This window comes from Arvicanthis niloticus, chromosome 22 (genome assembly GCF_011762505.2).
Source record: "Arvicanthis niloticus isolate mArvNil1 chromosome 22, mArvNil1.pat.X, whole genome shotgun sequence".
Lineage (NCBI taxonomy): Eukaryota > Metazoa > Chordata > Mammalia > Rodentia > Muridae > Arvicanthis > Arvicanthis niloticus.
Window position 1 is genome coordinate 29,710,751 of NC_133429.1, and position 15,361 is coordinate 29,726,111.

Below are 15,361 nucleotides of genomic sequence, written 5' to 3' on the forward strand. Positions count from 1 at the left end.
ACTTAATTATATTGAAAGGTATAGAAAACTTATGAAAAATATAGAAAGTTTTTATGACCCCTAGACCTGAGCAAAAGAATGCAGGTTCACTAGTTCCAAGGAAGCAGAACTGAATATAAGATTTTAGGCCATCACTGCCCTGGGATACATTCTGGGACAGGTACATTATCCCTGAGTCAGAGGACACTTGCTGGATTAACAATCAGGATAAGAAGGGAGGGGCTGATTAATATTCCTCAGACCTCAGGGAAGAGAACCCGCCTGTGGGTGGGGAAGACCCAAAGTAGGAAGACACATTCCTGACCACAAAGAAAGATGCAAGTCATCTGGGTGGTCCCAGGAACTGGCTAACCACAAGATAAATGGTTGGGCAAGATTACATCCTTACAAAATATAAGTGTATAAGATGTTTTCCACATGACTCTGACTAAATTTGGGTTGAGACTTTTTAAGACTTTCTACTGTTTTATGTTATGTTTCCTTGGTTACCCCCTCACACCCCCTTGGTTTGTGGTTCTTTCCTATATAAGCCCTCCACTCACAGCCAACAGGGTCAATTCCTCTGCTCCTGTGTAGGTTATAAATTGACCATCAGTCGCCTGATCCTGAAATATACCTCTTGCTATTGCATCAAGAATGGTGTCTTGTGAGTTATTGGGTGGCCTCAAATTCCTGAGGCTTGAGGGAGGTCCTCCCTTCGTGGGGGCGTCTTACAATATTATCTTTGTATTTCTTAAATTCTGCAATCTTGATTGTGTCTTCTATTTGAAAAATAAAATAAGACAATGATAAGTTTATGAGAAGACTAAATAAAATGAAATAAAATATTAAATATTTTCACAAGTAGAATGCTAAGCTGGGAGTAAATGCTCAGTAAATGGCAAAAAAAAAAAAAAAAAAAAAGAGTAGGGAAGATTTCCTGAGTCTTGTGATAATAATTAAAATGTTTGATATGTTTTAATAGAAACATTAGTTGAGACAAAAAAGTATCCTTGCAGTTTCTTTGTTAAATCATGGGGGCAAAGGAAGCTTTTAATAAAAGGCATATTATATTACATATTATATATATATTTTTTTATTTTTTTGATGTGAAAATCTTTATTGGATATTTTATTTACATTTCAGATGCCATCCCCTTTCCCCATTTCCCCTCCCTAGAAAACTCCTATCCCATCCCTGCTTCTCCTTTTTGCTTTTATATTATTTTTTTTAATGTTAATCAAAGGCTTTTTAAGTTTGGTAATGCTCAATAACAAGATGCTTCTTGGCCTTTGGCTAAGATCAAGTGTAGTATCTGTTCTTATCAGTTTTATTTTATATTTAATATATCATATATCACACATTATATATTACATATAACATATTACACATTACATATTACATATTATATTATATATTAATTATATGTATGTTACATGTTGTATGTTGTATATTGCATATTGTATATTATATATTACATATTATATTATATTAGGCATATTAAGGGAGACATTGACACACAGTATTGCTTTTTTAATATTTTACCCAACATAGTAAGAGACCTGGATACCCTGACATATGATGACCAGGCAAGGATAGTGATGATGTCATAGAAGAGAAATTTTATGCAACATAGGACTCATTACCCAATTTGATTGAATAAGAAGAATGACAAGAAGCCATTTATAGCCCCACATAAGAAAATTAAGAATATAGATAACCCAAGCATATGTGAGAATATCCACTGATGACTTCTCTAGAAATTTAAGTATCTCTGATAACAATGATAAACCAAAAAGCATATATTTCACAGAGATTTTCATGTTTATTTGCATGGTATGATTTGATGTTTGATACATATATTGTTTGTATATCAGACAAATCAGTGTAGTGAGTATCCATTCATCATGTCACGGTGTTGAGCTGATTCCAAAGCTTCTTTCTAGCTATTTTGAGATGTAAAATACCTTATGGTTAACGGCCATCTCCATTCTGCACGGCAGAACAGCAGAGCTTATTTCTGTTGATTGTGATAACCCTCTCCTGCCACTCCCCTCTCCCTCTTCCAGATGTTGTTTTTCTTCTTTTCCTCTAATGAGCTGCTTTTAGAGTTCACATCTGAGTGAGATTATGCAGCGTTTGTTGTACCGCTTGGCTCTCTACTTTCTCTAACACAAATACCTGAGAGAAGCAACTTAAGAAAGACATTTGGGCTCATAGTTTAACAAGGCATGTGGTCCAAACGCGGTGGCTGAGAAGGGAGCTGATCACTTTGCATTCTTTACCAGGACACAGATGAATGCTGGAGCAACTCTAGTTGTCTTGTTTTGGTGTGTGTGTGTGTGTGTGTGTGTGTGTGTTTAAATTTTTATTCAATCTGGCACCTAAATTAATAGTATAGTACCTCCCACCTTGAGAATGAGCACCCTTTTCTTAGTTAACCATGAATGGATGGAAACTCCCTCATATATTTTCTGAGGTGTTCCTGCTAGTTAATTTCAAATTCAATCAAAGTGATTACGTTCATTAACCATTGTATTTGATCCCCGGTACACAGCTTCTTTCCCACAATACCCTGAAAGCTTATCCATTTCTGTCTCAAATAATAGGATTTCATACCTTTTTAATGGTTGGATACTATTCCATTGTGTATGTGCACCACATCATCTCTATGTATTCATCCTTTGTTAGAGATTTAGGACTGTTTTAATACCTTAAAAACAGCTACATGTATTTATTTATTTGCAAAGAGGGTCATACCATACATGGTGCTAGTGTGGAGGCCAGAAGACAGATAATAGGAGTTGGTTCCCTCCTTCCAACATGGCAGTTCCAGGAATTGAATTTGGATCATCGGGCTTGGTGGCAAGCAAGCATCTTTATCTACAGAACTTTCTTGCAGGTTTTCTTTTAACTCTTAGTTCTTGTGAGTAGTCCTTCAATAAACATAGAACCACAGATCTCTCACTTTCCAATTTAATTTCCTTTGGGTATATTCCCAGACTGGGAATGCTGAATCATACATTGGGTCTATTTTTAATCTTCTGAAGAACTTTTCGTGACATTTTTCAAAGTAGTTTTAGATATGAGCATGTGTGTCAGCAGTGCTCCGTGTCCCCTTCTCTCCCTGTCTTGAACAATTCTGGTTATCTTTTCCTCTGCTTGACAATAGCCAGCCAACTAGAATGAGGTGGTATCTAATCATGGCTTTACTTGTATTTCCCCAGTGACAAAGGACTTTTGTGTGCGTTAAGAAATGCATACTACACTCTTTCATCCATTTTTTACATTAAATTACCCCCCTCAAATTTACTCTTAAGTCTCTTTAAGACTCTAGAGCAAGAGTTTGCTAATGCATTGTGCCATATGTAGGCTTCTGTAACAGGAAATCATAAACTGAAGATTATGTATAAACATGGTAAAGTAAGAGTTAACACATAGAAGTATATGTGCATATATGACACTTTTCGAAGTACTTTATTGTTATGACAATATGTGGAGCCTTGTCAAGAAGACAAGGCCTCAAAAAATTGGTTTAAGACTCAGAGTTGGGCTAGCACAGGGAATTTGGCTCAGATATTTTGCTCATCCTGATGAGCCCTTAGAAACAGTGATCATGGGAGTGTTCACAGAATTTTGTTTATTGCCTTGCTTTTTCTTTGACTATTTGTGTTTATTGAATAGCTTGTTCCTTGACTATTTGCAGCCATTGTGTTGCTAGAGTCTCAACCTAGACCTGACCTTAATACATGCATGTAACCAAAATGGTATAAAAGCATAAAGGAAGAGTGGGCATAGCATAGGGGGTTTTAGGGAGGGGAAATGGAGAAAGGGGATGACAACTGGAATGTAAATAAATAAAATATCCAATAAAAGAAAAAAAATCCTAATCCCGTCCTCCAAAAAAAAGACTCAGAGTTGTTCCTCTCTACAGAAGTCTTTAGAAAAAGGCAAAAGATTTACATGATCTAAAGAGACACCAGAATATATATGATACTTTTTATTTAAGTTTTATTATGTTAAGTACCTTCCCTTAGCCTGCCAAAGCTACAGTTATTATGGGTTGTTTATATGAAATGTGCATGGGTTGGGTTTTGTCTTGTTTTGCTTTGCTTTTACGGGTTTAGCACAGGTAGAGTTACATGGGTTCTTCATGTACAACTATCATCCTTGTATGAACGTACTTAGGGTATCACCACGTTCAACAATATTAAAGAAAATGTATCTACTTTAGGGTTACACATATCTCTTTCTCTTCACATTAAACTAAACTGAAAAATGTCAAAGAAAAGGAAATTGATGGCCTCATTTCTTTAGATTTCATTTCCATTGCCAAGTAGAGTGAACACCAAAGCCAGACTGTTCTGTGCTAAGTTTCCTACCAATGAACATACACAATCAGGAAAGCTAATTTCTCAATCTCTCAAAACTGCATGATTTTTTTTCATTTAGATTTTCATTATGAAAAAAACCACAAACTTTAAAAGAAAGCACATCACTAAGTTTATATTTGCCCAATCATGAAAATCTTGACACTTTTCCATGAAATAAAAAAGAGAAGACTAAAACCTTAAGTAACCAGAGAGAGCTTCATCAACTTAAGTGATCTAGAAATGGTTGAACTTGGCGGTAGAACAAAAAGGAAGAAAACTCAAGTAGAGCCTCTGTTCACTTGCTATAACCTCCTCCTGAACTCTGACATTTTGCTAATATTTTTGAAGCCAATTGTGGTGAAAATAACAGCTGTGTCGTTCCCATTTTGTGTGCAACTGGGTGAAAACTGTCATTGTTTCTGGATTTTATGTAGCATGTGAAGGCTAATGACCCATGGCGCATATGAGTGATGCTTCCTGGATACCTTTAAAGGCCAAGTTCTTCCAACAGTGAACTGTTCTTTTTTTTTTTTTTTTTTTTTTTTAACGAGGCAAAAGTCCTAATGGAAGAAACGTCTTGGCAGAGCCTGTACGTGTGGATTATATGCGCAATTTCTCTATCCAAAATCTAGTCCACTCAGTGTGGTGAAGCCAGAGGCACTTACTGCTTTTGCCATCAGTATGCATTAGTGTCAAAAGCCTTGCTTCTCCCTAAACAGATGCCTTTCCTCAGCCCTTGACCGTGTCCTAGTAATTTCATAGCCATATCGTTGGAAGTATATTCTCTAAAGGTTTTATTTAGAATGTGAACTAAGTGCATTGTTTTAGCTACCTGAGATTTTATGGCTTTTCCAGAAGAAAGAAAACTATTCATGTATGTAGCTGAACTAGGGTCAGAAGTTTCAATGTGTGTGTGTGTGTGTGTGTGTGTGTGTGTGTGTGTGTGTGTGTGCGTGTGCGTGTGTGTGTGTGTGTGTCCAGGAGAGAAGACTCCTAGAACAATTTGACAAGGGAATTTTATTTTAGTGACAAGACTTTGTTGTAAATATGAGGCTTAAAGGTGAGGTCTAGCAATTCCAAAATTCTTGCAATTATAGATTTTCTGCTGGTAGGAGACTCCTCTGAATGCCTGCTGTTTTTGAGCAAAAAGTTAGAGGTGAAAAAAAAATAAGAGCCTTTCTGCCACAAGAGAGAGGTGAAGGAAGTTAAAAGTAAGATACCTACTCCCAGGTATGCCCAGGAAGCTCTACAAACACTGAGGAAGAGAACAGGACTCATGCAAAGGTCACTTCTATTTAGAACATTCAAATTTGAAAGAAGGATTTAAAATGCCTTTCCTTGCTAATAAAGGCTATTGATGACAACTTTTCAAGATGATTTTATTTTTCTTGAAGACAAAGGACTGTGGGAAGCTTGAATTCAACTGAAGTGTCTTAGAGAAAACTCAAGTGTCCCAGTGACAGCCATTCTGCCTATGCTGGGTATTTGATCCTCTTTTTTATTAAAAGTAATATAAGCTGCAACTTGCTATTGAACTGGGCACAAAGGTGATTGAATACTAAGAATAACATTAAAAAAAAAAAAAAAAACCTCTAGGTTTTAATGTCTGACCAAGCCAATGAAGGGTACTACTTGTTGAAATTTGTTATAAACAAAAATAAATCATTTTAATTAAGCAATTTGGCTTCATTGATCTCCAAAAAGTTGCCTTCTAATTTTATCAAAAAAAAAGTTAATCCTTTGTAATGTATAACATAAACCAAAGATAAATTCAGGGGTGGGAATGAATGAGAAGTCAAATATATTTTAGTCCATGTTTTTGTTGTTAAAAGGAAGGAAGGAAGGAAGGAAGGAAGGAAGGAAGGAAGGAAGGAGGGAGGGAGGGAGGGAGGGAGGGAGGGAGGGAAGGAAGGAAGGAAGGAAGGAAGGAAGGAAGGAAGGAAGGAGAGGGAGTGAGGGAAGGAGGAAAGAAAGAAAGAAAAGGGAAGGACAGGAAAGAGAAGAAAGGGAAAGGAAAGAAGATGGAAGGAACTTAAGAAGAAAGGAAGGAACTTAGGAAGGAAGAAAACAAGGAGACTGTGCATCGTTTATAAAGAACAGATACTAGAAGGCCTGAGATCAAGGTGGCAACATCTTGGCCTGTTGTGTCTTCTTGCTTCACACCCATATGGCAGAAGATAGAAAAAGAAGCTCAGAATCTAGCTTAGCTGCTGAATGGAGCCTCCTTTATAAGGACTTACTCTCACAAATGAATAAACGGCTTTTATGGCTTACATGTATGAAGTCCTTATTCCCTGACACTATCACAGTGACAGCACTTGATTTGTGGCAAAGAAACACTCAAGCCATGGCAAACCACAATGGTGGATTTGATTTAGGATAGCCCCACAATTTCACCAGATTCTCAAAAACATCCATCTCCTACTTTTCCCGTTATTCACCCTCAAAGAAAGACTATTTCCCAATAAGAGATTAGGAGACCAAGATGAAATGTTGTTATACTGGTCTTTAGACTTTAGAAAACAAAGTCTTACAAATTCTACCCATCTGTAGTTACACATCCTTTCTTTTATTCACGTGCTTTGTATATCATCTGCATGGGAAGATGGCATCATATATGGATGGTAGAGGTATGTGAAGATTATGTGTGTGAGGGTGGAATAGGAAGATGAGCTGCAATGGAATGTTTAAATGTATGTGAGACCTTTAAATAATATTCACCAAACAAAAGTGAAGACATTTGAATATACACCAGTGAAGTGGTATCTCATTGCAGTCAGAATTTGTATTTATTTGATCATTAAATTGCTGAACATCTCTTTTTATAATCACTGGCCATATGTGCTTCCCTGTCTGTTGTTGCATAAATGCTATGCATATTAAAATAATAATTATAATAACAACAAAGAATAAATGTACTCACTGCAGTTGCTTTTGAGGATATGGTTCATAATTTCATCTGGGAAATTGCAGCAATAGAATGATTGCATCATTCATTAGGAAAAGAATTTTTCAAATGCAATTGTAGTTTCTGTTTCTGTAGCTTTATCTGAGTAGACACATTTTAAAAAAAAAACAATGATGTGTAAAGTGTTTTCAACATGTCACTTTCTGGTAGCAAGAAGAGGGGCTGTGTGGCAGGAACCTTCTTAGACTGTAATTGTTCTAATGGGTCATTGATCTTAAAGTAATCTAAACAGACCCTCGTAGTAGTGTGCAATGCCACAGGAGGCTGTTAACGTCACTGTTGAGTAAATACTCGGCCCACACTTTTATTTGCTATTACAAATGATAAAATAAACAGTACATATTTCAAGAAGCTTGTAATTACATGTACTTACACAGTAGTTCAAAATAATAGACTCCTTGGAGAAGCTGTGTTTTCTATCAGTCAAAGGAAGTGAACGTGCTGTGTTTGGCTATGATCACGGGAGTGGAAACCAGAACATCTATTTTGGGCACCATAGATGACAACTGCCTTCCCTCCTGCTGAAGAAGTCACTTAGCCTTTTCTTGCTTTAGTATTGCCAGTGTAGATAAAGACAAGTCTATTCATATAAGCTTGTTGAAATTGTTAGCTTACAGATTGGTATTTCTTCATCCAGCTGTCTGTTATTTTCAAACAGTGATTCACATATATCAAAAAAATAAATAAAATTGCTATCAGATATAATCCCAATATATGCAAGACACCTATTTCCCTCTATGTTTTTTCTTTCCTCTCCCATATCTTCCTGTCCTTTTCACTCAGAAGGACATATTTCAGATTGAAAAATTTAAAGAAGACATACATATTAAACATACTAATATATTAAATATACTTATTTCAAGTTTATTTATTGAAAATGTAACAAAAAGTTATGGTAATAAAATCATACATTTTTTTCCTAATTAACAGTTATTACTAAGATTTAGTCACATTTTTTGTGTTGTGATTCTTTTGTTTTGACTTCTGCATAAAATTCTACTGTGAATGCTAATATATGTCACTAATATACTCTCCCTTTGATGGTCATTTAATTTGTTTCCATGTCTTCACTATGAGGAGTGATACACATAAGCCTCTTGTTAGAGGACCTCAGACTCTCAGGGGTACATATGCAGAATGGGCTAAGGTACAAGAATAATTAATATTAAAGATAATGAGGGGCATAGAGATGTCACAATCAGCATGGTTCTTGGCATGTAAGCAGGAGATTCTGAGTTAGAATTCCTAGAGCCCACAACTAGCCAATGCTCTTACAGCAAGACTGGACCTGAAGACAGAAATCCTGGATGCTCATGGTCCTGCTAGCCAGGAGTATTAAAAGTCCAAACAAGAGACTCTGTCTTAAACAAGGTTAAAGGGAATAACAGATGCTCTGCCTCCACGTCCATATAAGCTATTCATTCACCTCTCTCTCTCTCTCTCTCTCTCTCTCTCTCTCTCTCTCTCTCTCTCACACACACACACACACACACATACACAAAGTCAATGGCAGGTGTTTTTGTTGTTGTTGCTAATTTGTTTTTCATGTGCTTTTCATGAATAAAATTCTTAATTTTTCATATTCACTTCTTAAACTAATCTATACTCTTTGGAAACCTTATGTTATGTCTACATAGCCAAACTATGTAGACAAGGCTGGCCTAGAACTCACAGAGAAATCTTGCTACCTCTGTCTCCCTTCTTGACATTGTCATTAAAACGGTGTGCAATGGTACCTAGCTCAGCCTTTTTTTTTTTTAACATAAAATCACAAGGTCTCTCTAACCGGAAATGACAGCAGGTTATGACAACATAAGGACAACAGTGCCAAACATGTCTCTGCAGAATTCTCAAGCAAAGTTCTGAGGAATGTCAATCAACAAAGAAGCAAAGGGAACAAGTTTCACATTGACCATTGATTCCTTATTTGAGAAAACATTTATTTTCTATTGAAATTTCTCTAATAGCACTCAATTTCCTTATTTATAAGAAAGGACTTAGTCCTGGTACAAGATAGTATCTAACCAACAACCATAGCTCACTGAGAGAATCAGAATGCTGGGGATTAAGGAACGAACTCACTTAAAGAAGTTAGAAAATCTTTCCTAACTAAAATTATAATAAAGATTTGCAAATTATTTACCAGTTCAAATGAAAAATTGCCAAGAAAAAGCAAGACTGGATGAAATCCAAAAGATACAGAAAATTATGGACAATTGAACTTCTCTATAATAAATATTTAAAGTATTTTAGGATAGAACGAAAAGACCATAATTTATTAATTATGTGGTTAAAATTTGTAATTATGAGTGTGATTCAAATCATTATACTGACAATTCATACAAAATACCTGTCAAGCAAAGGCAATTATTTAAACAGTAGTTAAGAAAAAGAGAGCTATTTACAGTGTACATGTACCTTAATTAATCTGAGTACATTAGGACAGCCAAGAGAGACATTTTTTAAGCTCTTCATGACATTAGGACTTCAAGTAATACAATCACTGAATCATACTTGATATTTAAATTTTATGTAAATAAAGATAAACTTTGATAATAAAGAATCTTCTTAATATATTAACTTAGTCACAGTGGCATAATAATAAAAATGTAATTTATTCGAGTTATGGCTTTATAGTTCTCCAAGTGCTGGCAAAATTCAGTGGCAAAAACTGAAGTGTTCATAATATGATCCTGTAACTATGCAAGTAAATTGTTCCTAACTTAAATTTCCATAGAGTGAATGTTGGCCTCTGTTAAATTATGGCTTTAAAGGCAATTTTAGAGTATTTATTCTACCTTTAGGTTCATTAGTTAAATAATCTTAGTGAACAAACAGTGAAATCATACTTTTGCTAGTGTTTATGTTTTAGAAAACATTACCATTTTATAAAGGAATTAGAACTCATTTTTCTTTTACTCTGTATTCAATAAAGTTTACATTGTATTTAAAAGTGCTAAAAGCAGTTAACTACCCAATATTAACATTAGTTTTAAAAATTATTTTACAATGCATAATTCATTATACACAAGTCTATAAGCAAAATGTGAATAATTCAGCCATCTATTTCTCGGGATACTTTGATTATTCAATGAAAAATGTCTACATGTATAGAACTATTGATTTCCTTTCTATACTGATTAGAAAAGCATTTACTGAATTCCATGTCAACGTACTTTGTATCAATATTCCTATTGACAACTACCAAAAAAAGAAAAACTGAAGTTCCTGATTGCAATGACTAATTTAAATATTTAAATATGCAAAACTATTTTATTGCCTTTGAAAGCAGCTTCATAAGAACTAATCTTATTTTGCTTTGAAAATAGAGAAGTAATATTTTAGAGATACTATTTCAGACAGTGATGTTCAATAAACATTTTCAGTTGAACACCACAGATCATTTAGGAAATAGAATCACCAAAGGCTTTACACTGATTCAAAGGGACAATTGCTGTTTCTTTCTTTTCTCCATTGAGTTCCCCTTTGCCCTGGCCTCTAAGAACAAAGAAAGAAAGAAACTGGACACCTTAACTTTGTCTTCTGCTTCATACTCTAGCCTTTGCTGCTAATTCTAACGTTGTTTAGATTGGGTATCAAATTTGTATCTATCTTCCTTACATATCAAGCGCAGGGCCTTGTGATATATAGCATGACTGGTTTCTGACATTAAGTTCTAGTCTCTGTGCTTAGGTTTTCCCCAAGCATGGAACTGAGTCTAAGCATGTCTCACAGGAGCTTTTCTGTGAAATCCTGCCCTCTAATGACCACATCCAAAGGTTATGTATTTCCAATTTGTTAATTAACAGTAAGCAGTGATCTCTGATGCACAGCTGGGCAGGAGGCATCTCTGGTCTCCCAAATCAGAGACTGTTAGATAGACAACAGGAATCACTCTCAGACTAGTATACTGATTAATTCCGGAGAACTCCTACTTAGACTATATCAAAAGAGAAGTAACACACGTATACCAGGAATGTGGAAACCCTTGTAGTTTCTTTCATCTCTTACCAGTAAGGGGAAAAAAAATCTCTCCTCATCTTTGCATATGCAAATACTGACATGTTGGAAGACCTTTGTAAATGATTACCTTGGTGCTAGGTAGGTGGTCTCTGATAATTACTGCTACAGTCTTGTGGGTGGTGACTGATGTATTATCAAAGGAAAGAAACCATGCAAAATCATATCAAGTTGTTATCTTTTAACACAAGAAGCTGAAAACATCTGTTCTTCATCTCTAATTTGTTTAGTTATAAGCATACACTTAAGGGGAAGATATATGTATAGTAAACTTAAAATATTCTTCAATGAAATTTGAAGCATTATCCTGTTAAACTGGCAACATGGAACACATGCCGTGGGATTTTTTTTTTTTCCTTACATGTTTGTGGGTATGGGGGAAACAGCTGGCAAATATAACCAAGTGTGAAAGAAAAGGAGTTGATATTTTGTGACACTGAGTTCTTACACAACATAAGTGAGGAAAGAAATTAAATTTATAGTAAAACCTTGCCACCCAGGAAGCTGTGGTTTTCAATAAATAGTTGTAGTTATCAACTGCTATTGCTACGAGCCTAGGAATTGTCATGATTTCTCCTTAATACAGAGCACAAGTCTATAGAAAAAGAGGAGTAGAAGAAAACTCAGTGGAATTCTTGCATGAGGGGTAGTCTATTCAAGTGGATATCAGACTGTGTAATTGAATGTGGAAAACACACAAACAACACTTATAGTACCAGCTTCTCAGTGAGTCCAGCCCTGACTCTTCTCCATGGCTGGTTGGACCATGATTGTAGTCAGGTTTGTATTCACCGATTAATCAGTATGACTCAGCAAGCAAGGAGGGTCACTTACTAAGGGATCTGAGGCTCAACTCTTAGTCTCATTCTCCTTGTTAAGCATCGGGCTGCAAGGAGATGGTGCAGTTCTGACTCTGTTCTGTGTATGGAAGTTCAAGGGTGAGTGTCTGCTGTTCTGACATGGGTTTTTGAGACTACCACAGTTATAGGACAATGTGAAAACAAGTCTCTAAGCAAAGCCAGCCTTCTCAAGCCTCTTTTAAGGTAAACACCTGGTATCTTGTTAGAAAGATGAAAATCCTTAAATGATAACATGGATTGACTTTATCCAGAACTTTCTTTTTATTGTTGGCATTTCTTGTAATTTTGGCATTATTATGTTTGATCTACAGTGTCTTGCCTGCTCACAAAGAGAATCGCCTGGAAAGCTTTCAGATGATATCTTTGGCCTAGTTCTTACCTCAGTTCAGTTTGGGCAGTATTTGGCGGTGGGAACCAGATGGACTCCAAGATGTTTTAAGGGTCTTCAGGTGATTTGATTATGCGGCAACATTAGAGAAAACATCTGCCTTAAACCATTCCACCTTAAAACCTTCATCTCTGTCTGAGTTCTTCTGAACCCAAACAAGGAAATTTAAACTCAATTTTAAACACATGGAAAAGACTGTTATTTGTATGAGTTGACAAAATGGATAAAATAAAGAAGCTGTTTTAAGAAAAGCCACATTGAAGACAGAAAAAGCCAGTTAGAGTTTCCCAAAAGGGATTCTTAGCGACTCAGCAGTCAAACTGAATAATATTCAAATGGAATCAAGGACTTGTTATCTTGATAGACTAGTCTCACTGATTATTTCCTTTTATAAAACCTTATGTCTATCGACTAACCTTTAATTTATGTAAAATAATTAAAAGTGAGAGACTTCCTCTCTTTATTAATGTTGGTGTTTGAAGAATATGTTCATTGAATGGAGACAAATACTTGTTGCTAGTATTTACAGTTTCAAAAGGGAAGAGGAGTTATACATCTTATTTGTAACAAACTCCCCCAAGAAAGATCAGACATACACACACACACACTCTCTCTCTCTCTCTCTCTCTCTCTCTCTCTCTCTCTCTCGGACACACATGCCTAACACATACATTCAAACACATAAATACACACACATGAACACACACATTCACACACACATACATTCACAAATACATATACATACACATACTCTCTCACATACACATATAAACAAACGCAAATATACACACTCACACATATGTAAACACACATATATACATGTATAAACACACACACATAAACACACACACATAAACACACACATATACACATAAATACACACACTCACACACATGTGGGGCAGTGGGCTGTGAGAAGCAGCTGGGTGCTTGGTCGAGCATGAGCTTGGAACCCCGGACCCTTATTGGACAGCAGGAGTTTGGCTCTGCTCCCGGCCCTGGTTCTTTTCATTTAGCTTCAGCCCTCCACAACTCCTCCCACAGAGTGGTCTATGGCCATCAGTCAGAAGGAACAGGCCTCAGGCCCTACAGAGATTTACATACTAATGAGGTACCTGAAGGTCAGAGGGTGGAGCCAATTAAACATTCTTCCCCAACCCCTCCCCCCTCTCTTCCTCCCTATTTTACTCAGGTCTGCCCTGGGTTTCAGGGGTGTGCACATCCAGATCCATCTACATCCACCATGAAAATAAAGCCTGTAAAACTCATGGACTTTCTCGTGTCATTGGGGCCATGCCGTGAGGAACCATGGAGAAGCCATGGAGAAGCTGCTGTAGTCACAGCCTCTCAGTGCCTAACTTCCAGCCTGGAGGAACCCTCAGCATCCCCAGCCACAGTACCCCCACACACACACACACATACACACATACATACTCATAAACACACACACAAACACACACATACACACACACTCACATACACTCTCGTACACACATGCATACATTCAAACACATAAACACACACAAACACACATACATTCACAAACACGTATACATACATACACACACTCACACACATATAAACATACACACATATGTGAACACACATACATGTGTAAACACACACACACATAAACACACACATACACAATAAATACACACATTCCCACACATATACACATACATACTCATAAACATACACACAAACACACACATACACACACATTCTTTAATCACTGATACACTTTATGTTGGGTCCCTCTAACATTTTTCTCCTTGCCTAGTCCACAAATTCCCATTTAAGAACCCATCTCTGAAATGGCCCATAGTGGCTTTCATGCCAACTGGAATGATATAGGCCAAACTACTCCCACATGTCAGTATGAATCCTGCCAGCAATTCTGAGACCCAGCCAACTTGAAGAAGAAACCCTTTGAACTCCCTGGAAGGATGTACTTCCTCTGATCTTAAGGGAAGGGATTTCTCATCATTCTCTCCAGTAAATATCACATGTTTTTAATTCTCCACTCTTCTTTATTCCATATCCAGTTGCCTTTTCATCCTCACATTCATAAGACATGAGAACCAAGACGTTGATGAGAGTTTCTGTGTTAATGTGGGCAAAGATTAAATATTTGTGGTACTTTCATGGCCCCATTGCATAACTTTCAGTCATGAGACATGAACAAATACCTGTTCAGTCCAGGCAGGGCATTAATCTAGTTGAGTGAACTTGTGGGAATTACTTACAGGATCATTGTTGGGAAGGCTTACTTATAGGAACTTGTATTATTTAAAGAAAGTTGCATCCATGATTGGTCTATTTGAGGATGGATAATAACTCATGATACCTGCATACCTAGAGCTTCCTGCCCAACTTGCAGGCAACTCTGACAAATATTTTCCTTTTCCCCTAAAATTCACTTCTTATAAAATATCAGAGACAGGCTTTATCAATCTCATAGCTTTCTAAGATTTCAGAACCTTGTAACTTTCTTAAGATTTCTGGATTTTCTTCTAGAAGAGAATGTTTGAATTTATAGGATGCGATTATACAATTCACAGTCTGTCCATGGTTTTGATCACATGATCTAATTAGTCATCCTACACGAATTTGACAGCTGCCAGAGAAAAATCTCCAATTTTATGGCTTTCTTGAATTTTTTCTTGTGTTGTTGATGTTATTACTTTTCTCCATTATTACCTTTCCTTTCTACAAATAATAATGCAGGCTAGAAAACCTATAGGTTATAAGTGAGCATACGTTTTTGATTT

The 15,361-nt window shown here is 36.3% G+C and overlaps 1 protein-coding gene, 1 long non-coding RNA gene, 1 other non-coding gene and 1 pseudogene across 7 annotated transcripts in view; 2 read left to right on the top strand and 2 right to left on the bottom strand.

Annotated features, from left to right (window-relative positions):
• Positions 1 to 15,361, bottom strand: part of LOC143436158 (uncharacterized) — a 95,799-nt gene that overhangs the window by 74,009 nt on the left and 6,429 nt on the right. The gene's annotated exons all lie outside the window — the stretch shown is intronic.
• Lin7a (lin-7 cell polarity scaffold A) overlaps positions 1 to 15,361 on the top strand; it is a 140,085-nt gene that overhangs the window by 58,233 nt on the left and 66,491 nt on the right. The gene's annotated exons all lie outside the window — the stretch shown is intronic.
• Positions 1,257 to 1,344, top strand: LOC143436508 (U2 spliceosomal RNA; annotated as a pseudogene).
• Positions 3,857 to 3,967, bottom strand: LOC143436509 (U5 spliceosomal RNA). The gene has a single exon (XR_013106477.1). It is a non-coding gene; the product is annotated as a U5 spliceosomal RNA (small nuclear RNA).